The sequence below is a fragment of the Stegastes partitus genome, unplaced genomic scaffold (assembly GCF_000690725.1).
Source record: "Stegastes partitus isolate 25-593 unplaced genomic scaffold, Stegastes_partitus-1.0.2 Scaffold21, whole genome shotgun sequence".
In the NCBI taxonomy this organism is placed as follows: Eukaryota; Metazoa; Chordata; class Actinopteri; family Pomacentridae; genus Stegastes; species Stegastes partitus.
In genome coordinates this window covers 50,856-62,242 of record NW_007577752.1, presented here as the reverse complement: position 1 = coordinate 62,242, position 11,387 = coordinate 50,856, and the positions used below count along the sequence as shown (strand labels likewise).

The 11,387-nt window shown below is 40.0% G+C and overlaps 1 protein-coding gene across 1 annotated transcript in view; it reads right to left on the bottom strand.

Annotated features, from left to right (window-relative positions):
• map1ab (microtubule-associated protein 1Ab) overlaps positions 1-11,387 on the bottom strand; it is a 74,218-nt gene that overhangs the window by 26,376 nt on the left and 36,455 nt on the right. The window lies entirely within an intron of this gene.

Genomic DNA, 11,387 nt, shown 5'->3' with positions numbered 1-11,387 from the left:
ATCACAGGGTTATACCTAGAGACAGACAACCAAGCACACTCACATTCACACCTACGGACAATTTAGAATCACCAATTAACCTCAACATGTTTTTGGACCATGTGGGAGGAAGCTGGAGAACCTGGAGAGAACCCACACTGCACAGGGAGAACATGCAAACTCCACGTAGAAAGATCCCGGGTGTCCTTACCGGGACGCAAACCGGCAACCTTCTTGCTGCGAGGCAACAGTGCTACCAACTGCGCCACCTTGCAGCCCTAGAAATCTAAAATGCTTGTTACAATTTCAAAGTGACTTATTCAAATGTGTTGTTTTATCAGTCCAAAACACAAAGATATCCAGTTTGTCACGATAAAAGATTTGAAGAAGTTCAGCAAAAATAGACATTTTAGATAATATAACCAATTAATTAAGGTAGTTCTGCTTCAAAAATGTTTAAAGTCCTTCTCTGGTCATTGATGAAAACGGCAAAAATGTATTTAATTAATATATTCATTATGTGATATGAATGAATATGAAAATAACATCTTCCTCCTTTAAAATGCCGTCTATTTAATGCTACACCATTGCTTCCTGTAGAATGTGCAGCTCTATAAAGTCCCTGCTTCTCTCACTGTGCACCATGTCCCACTCGCTGCAGCTGGAGCACACCAGCTCACCTACAACTCTGCAGTGTAAAACTATTCAATGCCACACAATAGCAAGGTGTAATATTGGAGTAATTCAACCATACATGTTGGAACCAAAAACATGTTCTGAAGTAGAATAATGATCCAGAAAGCCACACCATGCAAGTTGATAGCATTGGTTCTTCATGTGTCGCACATGAAACCCCGGAAGTCTGAATCTGTATTTTTTTGACCGTCATCAGTCAGTCTTTTAGTATTTTGCTCAGGCAGGCCCTCCAAATATCATTATGCTGTAACTCTGGCCTTGTTTCCTGTAAAGTAAACCAGTAAAATAAAGTTAAGTAATCAGTGAGTTAATGAGGGTGAACTGATGCCTTGGGCTTCATCTTCATATACCTATCAGATCAACAGAGGTTGATTGAAGCTGACATCAAAAAGTTATTATCCTGTTCTTAATCTCATTTGCCTAATGTGAGCTCATTCCTTCCCTAGGACTCAGTACTATTGTCTGCGCTCAGAGATAAAGTGGTGTGAAGTGAGTTGGAAAATTAAAGAAGCCAGTACAGACCCGGCTGTCTCCATGTTCATTTCAGTTCTGTGTCGTCCCTGAGCAGCAAAGACATGAATCAAAACCACAAGTTCAACCGTTTTGAGCATCAAGTGACTGCTGAGTCACTGTTGCAATCTGCAGTGCAGAAAGTAGCTCCTACAGCAGAGTTTTACCTACTGAGAAAAAAAAATAGTGCTGATATCTGATATCACTCAAATACATGTGTTTTCACCCTGTTGTTTGCTGTATTTAACTACATAACTGTCTAATCATGACTCTGATCTCTGCCACCTTAAGTAACCCTTGCCGATTAATTAGCTTCTCTTGCTAAAATGAGAAGTAAGTGCTTCCATGTAACAAAACTAAGGCATCAAGCTTGTTCCTTGAACCACAATTGCTGTCATTAGTTCACAACAGCCACAGGAAGCCAGAGTCTTAGGTCTTGATGCTAATCCCGGTCCTGTGATTTGGCAGTACTGAATGATTGGGGTGCTAAGCCAGATAAAGCCTCTATGTAAGTAACAGTTAGCTGGTAGTCTTTCCAGGAAAAGAAAAATGTCTTTGTCAAGGACCTTTTAAAATTTAAATGAAAACTGTTTAACTGCACAAACATTAGGCTCTGGCATTGTAGTTCATGGGAGTGCACATAAAAAATAAGGTCTAACAAATGTTTAAAAAAAAAAAAAGCTGTTCTATAACAAGACACAGTTTGTAAATATAATGTAAATACAATCATTAAAGTATGTAATGTACTCAAAATTAAAGCACCAAATAAGTACAGATGTATAACAACAAATATTAACATTTATCAGACTGCATGATCATCCATCACTCTTTAATACTGTTTGGTAAATTGTTCCACTTGACACGCTTTAAGAAGTTTGTCTTTAGTGATACCTAGTGGTCATACTAAACAGTAAGTGGACAGCTGACAAACAGAAAAATGAACACAACTTTGTAAGGTGTTGGTCCACCATGTGCCACCAGAACAGCTTCAATGCTTCTTCTCTTAATTCTTCAAGTTTCTGAAATACAACCAGAGGAATGAACACTATTCTTGCAAAAGATATTACCTCATTTGCTGTTTTGAAGATGGTGATAAAGAACACTGTCTAACATGTTGGTCTAAAATCTCACATGGATGTTCTATTGAGTGACCGTAAAGGCCATAACATATGCTTCACATCATTTTCAGCAAACCATTCAGTGACCCGTCATGCCCTATTATCATCCCAGAGGAGACAAGTCCCATCATGAGAAATGTTTCATAGGATAAAAGTGATAATTAAGAACAACATTATATTGATTTGCAGTGATATTTCCCTCTAAGGGGACATATGGACCCAAACTATGCCAGCAAAATGACCCCTACAGCACAACAGAGCCGCTGGATCCTCTCAGTGTCGGGACCAAGAATTAAGGAGTGTACTCTTCTCTTGTTATACCCAACACATCGCTTGACCACTTGATGAGAATATAGTGAAGGACAACTCTTCTGACCACAGCATGTTTGTCCACAATGAAGGCTTTTTCAAAGTCACTTACATCTTTTCCTCTTGTCATCTTGACACAAAATCAGAATCAGCTGGACCTGCTCAGCATTTTAATACCTGCCGTGGAGCATGATTAGACATTTACTGCCTAATTGTATCACACAATGTACCTATGTGAAGCATCTGTGTTTATTGTGCTTGTTCGGTCATTTAGTCAGGTTCTTCCTTTAATTTCTTACCCATTTATATATGTGTCTGTCCTGAGTACTGGAGCAGAGATTTAAAAAAAAAAACAAAAAAAAAAACACAATGTCAAGCAACTGGGCTTATGTTGAAAGAAAAAAAAAAATAGATGATTCTTTACACAGAATACACATGATTTGAGCGATGTGTCACGTATTACAAAATGAAGGTGGAGCTGGAGATGATCAACATGTCAGATTCCTCCTAAATTTGTTACGACACAGTAGGATCTGGTCGTGTGTTGGCTTAATAAGTAGTACTTGTGTGTGAGCAGATATCCGAATCCCTGCAAACCCTTCATATTTCCCCACAGGGATCCATTAAAGTGCATCTTATCTCTAAAAAACACTTAAGTCCCCCTTGTCACAGCTATGTACATAGAGACACCAATGTTGGGTTTTCTCAACATAATCTCCCGACTGAACTTATACCAAGGCATATTGTTGCTGATAAATTGTCCATTATAAATGTGCTAGGCCAGCATGGTGATAGCTTTAGCATAATAGGCTTGCTTAGGGCTTGAGCCAAACAGAGAACCATGAATTTGTACGACACTGCACCTTAAACAAGCCCTTAAAAAGTAGGACACAACTGAAATTGTTCCATTATTAACATTAAATGCTATGAGATGATTATGATAAAACATTATTTAATTCATAACAAAGCAAAAACTATCTAGTTCAAAACATTGTCGTCAGTGCTTCCAACTGGGCTCTTACACAGTTCCAAGTCATTATCACTGTGTGAGTCACTGCCACATGATTTAAAGGAGATGAAAGAAAAGGACATTAGCCAATTGATTGCCAAGTGCTTCACTAACTTCTCCAGTCTTTTCAGAAGAACTTTCCACCTGATTTGACACAGGAATAAAGAACTGCGAACTATCATCACATTAAAAGGCAGAAATCAGTCGGAAGAAGGTGAGAAGATAGAGGGCAGCGAACTGTCGACGGAGAGCCCTTTAGTATTTCACTGTGTAAGTATTGCAGTATTTGAGGCCAGATTTATTCAGACTACTTCAACTTCCATAATACCAGCCATCCGAACCTCCTCTTTTTGTGCTTTCCTTGAAGGGCCTCTGAGCTCCTTTAGCTAGTCTTTCATTCAGCCTTTGTTGCTGCAGACTTCCATGGTGATGCCTCACAGCTCTGCCATCCACACACACTCACAGTTGCACCTGCACGCACGTACATTCATGTGGCCACCAATGTCTGATAGAAATCGTTTAAATATTGATCTCAATAATTACCTCAAAAATCCAGGATAGGCACAAAAGCTCAACAAAACTCACAATAATACAATATTTCATCAAAATATGACATGCAATATAACATGGAATTTAAAAGAGAGAGAGAGAGAGAGAGAAACAAACCTGAATAATTACGTGTCCAGTTTATTTATAAAGCTGTGAAAAAGGTAGAGCAATATATATTAAAGATATAGTATTTTAGGTGATACCGCATTAATCATGAGGGATCAGGGATATTATGCAGTCGAGTTTACTCACACATACCTATACACAGCCAGCTTTACATTTGTACTATCAGTTTGTATGTGTGGTTATGGAGCTGTAGCAATGTGAAAAGAGTCTCTAAATTTAAAAGACCTTTATATTAAACTTTCCAGGACTAGTAGAGAGTACGATCTGAGCGACAGTGAGAGAAACAAACAGACTGACAGGCCCACTGACCACCCTGAGAGTAAGGAGATGCATGAAAATGCAGTAAGAGCTGCTGCTAGAAAAGGGCAGCAGGAGGATATTGGCAAAGTGTCATTGTCTCTTAGAGTCCACTCCACAGTGTGCCAACTATGACATCACTGCTACCCCCTGTACCCCTCCCACCATCCAAAGGCCCAAAGAGGCAGTGAAAGCAGTCTAAGTTCAAACAACACACACACACACACACACACACACACACACACACACACACACACACACACAGACACACACGCACACACACAGACACAGACACACACACACACACACACACACACAGACACACACAGACACACACAAAACAATACATGCTCCCAAAAACATCACACCAAAATGTGTCAGATCCTCTTTTTCAGGCCACCACAAACATCTCCCCACGCTGTCTGACAGTATAAATATCCACAGTAATGGGCATTTTGTGTCCAGGCTGCATCTAGCACAAGAAGTCACATTCAAGCATGTCTGCAGTATTTGTCCTAAATGAGCTTGTGCGACAGTTTACGTGTTGTTGTGATTAAATGTGGGAATCATAAATCCCTATTAATCCGTCGATTTAGCACAGTTTTGAAAGGTCCATGTTACCATTGCTGTAACGTTTTTTTTTTTAACATGTCATAAAATTTTATTTTTATGGGAGTAAATATGTTATAAAAGCAATTACTAAGCTTTACTATTAAAGAGCAACCTGCAGGGATCATTTTTGGCTAAATTTACAGTTAACATTTTTTAATGGTTGTTTCAAAATCAATACATGACATATGTTCTATGAGACAGAAAGACAAACTTCAGGTGAAAAAATAGACATTTTAAAGAGGGCTCTTGAAAAAGCTTATTTTTTTATTTTTTTTTAAACAACGCATCACATTACTTCACATAAGGGAGCAGTGACTCTGAGTGGCTGTTATTTATTTATTGAGCTGGTCTTTTTTGCTGATCACTCTACTGTAAGCTTGTGTATGTTTTACAAACTATGGGCCTTCTTCCATGCCTAGGACACTTTTGTGCACATGACGAATTAGCACTTCAGCGCTATATCTGTAACGCAAAACGTGCTTGAACGTGACGCTCAGTTTATACAATAGAATTTAGCTGTCAAAGATACGATGGAGTCTAAATGAGGTGTCTAGGGCCGTATGAGACTGACAACTGGTGCGGCTGCCCTCGGTGCATGCAGCTGGAAATGGTTTTAGATCAGAGATTCAGCTGATCAACAAATGCAAACTGTGCACTGTAAACCTTACTTTGTGCTTGCAAACTTCTATTTTCACCCGTCTGAGCTCTTGCTGTCTCATTATGTGACAGTCACTTTGGTGTATGTTGCAAAAGCAGGACCAGACTAGCTGATCCTCACACATTAGTTTTTGTTAAGGTAAAAATCAATACTTTACTATTAAACAGGAAATATGTTGTCTTATATCCAGAAAAGTGACAGCAATGTTTTTGGTTCTGAGATATAGCATCATGTTATCAAATGTTAGTCACTCACCAAGACACCTGCCCCGCTCTCCTCTGGTTCTCCTCACGACACAAACTAATTTCTCACTGATGGCTGTTTTTTCTTGTAATCCTCATCTGCTCTTGATCTGTTTGACATCTGGCAAGCTCATAATTTTAAAGCTGTGTTCCGACGTGAGTGTAAATGTACATTTTTGACCTCTTCAGTGTCAAAGCTACTTATGAGCCACATAATATCATGAGGAATTTGGTTTGTTTTTTTGAGGCAAGCAAAAAACTCCACACTATACTAATTGTTGTGCAAATATAGACATACTTTAGAAAAAAATCTAGTTTCTGCTTCATTTTTCTACACATTAATTTGCTGGGATCACCAAGCTGCAAATTGCTCTTTAAGGAGTGTTTAGTTTAATTTTACATACAGTATATGTTGTACTTTACCTCTTCAGCTTAGCTAAAGGTAGCTTAACTTTCGGTAGCTTTTCCTTTCGATGCATGAGCAGAAACATACTGAGCATTTAAAAGACGGTTCTACATCTTACTTTTCACCATGACATAAATAAATGCACCATCCCACATACATACACACTCACATGTCCACACCTTTTTAAAAAGGACATTCTTCATTTTCAGCACTGATGTGTCAGGAGGGAAGCACAATGATTATAAACTGGTTGTCAGCAATACGTTGACAAGCAGGGACGTCTCATTCATCATGGTGACGGACACAAGACAGGGTCTCTGGGTCACACACGTATCGGCAAGGGAGAGGACAGTTTTGAAAAATAACCGTTGATACGACCTTCCTTCATGCAAGGACAAGATATTCAATCCTCCAAGGTGGGAAAACACAAAACGATAGAAATGAGGGAGAAGAAGCCTTAAAAGATTTAAAGAGAAACCACAAGCTTGATGGAAAAGAAATGGGAATGAAGAGATGGCAGAAAAATGCCACTCAAAAGTCACAAGCTGTTAAATTGGCTGTAGATAGACTGCGATTTGTTTGGAGCTCTTTTTGCAGCAGCTCCTGTGTGAGAGGTTTTGGCCCTCAGGGATTTACTTTCAGGCTTAAGGTGGTTTTCAAACTGCCAGCGTGCGGGTTCAGGTGACCGGCTGGTCGCCTGGTGATACCACCTTATTGAAAACAACAGGCTTGTAGATAGACGGGGATGGATGGAAGATTGTGATCCAGTCTAAGGTGCACAGAAGCTTTTCAAACTGAATGAACACACTTTGCTTATGCAGCTCTGTCTCTTGCAGTTTAGGCTCTCAAAAGGAAGGACAGGTTGATGGAGATTCAAATCTATGACAAGTTGAGCTCAAAAGGAAACTGGAACACAGCTTCTACTCTCACTATTATTTATTGGCTGCATTCAATTCAAAGTAATAATGAAAGAAAAAAGCTGTGTGTTCCACTTTCTTTCTGGTTTCAGCTACTCACAGATTTATATCTACAAAGACATACACACACGCCCGGTACAGCTTTGTCAACCCGCCGCTCTGCTTGCAGGTTTAAAAGTCTGCAGGAGGATTTAAAGATTTACATTATAAAATTAGGTGTTTGTTATTTGCACAATGTAACCCCTGTAATAAAGACTCACAAAAGCTCCAGTTTCTCTTAGAGTTCTGTGTACAAATAGTACAATGATGTTCTTTATGACAAAAAGAGTTTTTTCCTGAACTGGATGCAGCGTTTGAACCCTCATTTTGACTCTTGAGCTACAGAGAAACTACAACAAATGATGTCCCGGCTTTGTCATAGCACATTACAGACCAGGAAAGTTACTTCACATTACAAAAGGGTTAAGTTGAAGGACAGGTTGCCATGGACACAGGCTCCTCATTAGTTATTGTCTCCCTCCTCATTTGCATCTCCTGGTTGCAGAGCACATTCAAACCTGCTATGTTCAGCAACATGAAGGTCCTTAGGTTAAGCTCCATAATTTCTTACACACAAACAGTGATTCTCGTCCATGTTTGCTTTGTGTTGACTTGAAGCACTGCAGCTCAATAAAAGAGAAGCAGTAAAGCACTGTTCAGTGGGATCCTGAGTCTGTGCAAATTTAATCCAGAAAGGAGGAAACAAACTCATCAACAAAAGCAATTTCCCTCTCAAATTCTCTGCTTGTTTAAATTAATTTGCTAAGAGTTGCAATGTACTTCTCTTCAGCCTGCATTGTGTGCAGCCTCTTAAAGTAGTATTTCCCTTTAATTCACTGAATTCTCTGCAAGAACCTACAGAAAACAGACAACAACATTTAAGCTCTGGGTTATAACTATGCAGGGAGAAAAAAAGCAACAAAAATAGTTCATTATTGCATTCTTCAACATATACCATTGTGTTGTATCTGTTCCACTTTCCGAAAGAGATTTGAATATTTTAAACAGGCTTGAAAAAAAAAACTGGTATCTGTTGAGGCAACTATTTCATTGAAATTGGTATATGTCTTGTCTGTGATGGATTCTTGGGGATGTGACTGTCTAACCAGAGGACATAGTGTTGACTCTGGTGAGATGTTGTTGGTTTCTAAAGGTAAAAGGGTAAGTTTAAGTTTAAAGTTTTAAAAAATTATGATTTAGAACAACTTGGATCTCAAAAATGTGTTCAGTGTTTTTGTACTAAACAAAGTGCAGCATGTAATGCTAAGATCTGGGAACATGGTGTGATGACATTGCTACAGTGTCTGAACTTTGATGAGGCAAAAAACAAACAAACAAGCAGAACACACTGTAACAAACCAGACTTATCCTGTAACTTCTACTGTAACCTCCATCTGCACTGCAGCTATATTAAACTGAAACTATACCCTGATCAGTCAAAACATTTAAACCACTGACAGGTAAAGAGAATAACATCAATCATCTTGTTATAATACAGTGTTGAACTGGCAAACCTTGAGTCCTGACATTTATGTGTTTGACATTTACCACCAACTTAAGCATTGCAAGTCAAGCGCATACCCTGCAACAGCACACCTCGATGCCAGCTACCATCTTAGCAGAACAATGGACCACACCGCAAAAACTGCTCAGAAGTTTTTTGCCAATGCCCAATTGAGCATCTGCGGGATATCCCAGGATTAACCTGATCCATGTAGGTCCCACACTGCAATCCACCTAGCCCAAACAATTCATTCAATACGATCCTGGTGCCACAGAACATCCCCAGAGGTCTTGTGTCCACGCCTTAATGGGTCAGAGGAAATTTAGTAGCACAAAGGGGGGCCACACAACATCAGGCAGGTGGTTTTAATGTTGTGGCTAACTGCTGTGTTTTCTAACTTTGCCCAGTAACACACACAATAAAGGAAAATTATACAGCCAATCAACAATGACACAGAGGCACCGTATAATGGGTTGTGTTGGTGAGGATTTTTTCTTTAAGCTGTGTTAAAGCTGAAGATAAAACAATCCGTTCAGATTTACACTTCCCACAAATTGCTCGTCGGCTGTCCGAGGTTCTGAAGTCTGGGTGTGTCGAGCACATCGGACACACGGTGGTGTCCCTGTCAGCACATCAGAGTAGACAGGGAGGTGGAGGATGGGGCCCCTGGGAACAACTCCTGATGGAAGGATCAATGTTTACTGCTGCTCTGCACCATCAGAGGAGAACGACGGTAGACACTGAGGCATCACCTCCGCACTCTGGCCCAATATGGCTGCCCTCAGCATGAATTGCCTGTCTGCGGTGTGACTACTCTCTCGTTGCCCTGCCCTGTTTTTGTCATTGAGTATCAGTCTGCCGTTGTTCAAGATGCTTGTCAGATGGTCGTTCTGTCCATTTCTGTCTTATTCAGACTTTTATTTGTTCCCGTTTCCTTTTTTTCGCTCCCTGTCTCACTCTGTGTCATATTGTTTTTTTCCTCCTTCAGCCGCCTTTCTTGCTTTGTCATTTACACTCCTCAATCCCTGTAGCTTTTATTGAATCTTGAAGCGACACAATGATGTTCCTTACGCTCTCTCAGCTCATATGTCTATTCCTCTCTATTTCTGCGCTATAACCCCCAAGGTGTAGAAAGAAAAAGAGACTGAGATGAGAGAATGTTTGCTTTTTAACCCTCTCCATCCCTGAGTTGGTTCTGCTGGCTGGTGGCTGCATGTTTAAGAATCGTGGGATGTGGGTCGCACGGTTGCATTGGTAGAAAAAAAATCAAAATTGATATTTTTACATTGTTAAACAGACAGAATGAGAGCTCCTGCAAAGAAAGACAGAGAGCTCATCAAGCAGAACGAAGCAGAGATAGGAACTGAACAGAGAGACAGACTGTGGCTGAGCAGCTTCTGCACCTCGAGACTATATTTTCTTTAGAAAAACGGACTCTAATCTCAGCAGGGGGTATTCAGTGAGCGAAGGGAGGGGCAATGGGATTCATCGCATTGGTCTGTCCAAAGAGTCGAATCTTTTTATATTTATATATATGCATGACAAACACAGCGCGGAAATTTTCTGTGTATCTATACATTTTCTCTCTCTCTGTCACACACTCCAGCAGCAGAGAGAGCTGGCAAAAGCAGCAGAGCAAACAGGGAGGCGCAAAACACTGCAAAGACTGCTCACTGCTGCATTCTCCGAGCCAGAACCTCCCCTCTTTTCTCTCCATTGTTGTCGACGAGTCCCGAGACTCTCGGCTCAGTACCCCGTCTCTCTGTGCTCCTCCTTTGTATTATTGACTCTACCCAGGGTTTTTAGCAGCAGAATAATACACTGACTTTTATGTTTTATGCTGCTCTGATGGTGATTTGTGCCTGGTTATTATTTATGTAGCAGGCACATTTTTAGGAGGGGGGGCATAAATATCACCAGGAGACAGAACTAGCAACATTATGACAAATTGTGCAGTAATTATAAAGATGCTGTAGCGTGGACAGACATACACCTCTCAAGGGTTTGACCACTGAGGCTTTCAATACAGTATCTTCGTCTGTAAGACAATGTTCTACAGTGATGTTCTGCATGCTAATGGAAATTTCCATGCCCCCCAAAATAAAAGTGCGGTACTGAGTGTTTCCTTTGACACAGCAGTTCAAAAAATGGGACACTAAAACACACAGATTTTAGGCAGGTCAGCCACTCCTTAAGGTGGCGTGACCAAATAACAATGAAGGTCTGGAATGCACTTCCCCGTTAAATAAAGAACAAACAAGGGAAAAGCTTAGTTTTATCAAATACATACAGAACTATTACAAATTCAATACAAGTACATGCACAGTCACGCTACAGAGGGAATGTATACGATCTATCTATAAAAGATTGTTATTAGTGCAATATATAAGACTAAACACATTTTTAAAAACTCTTC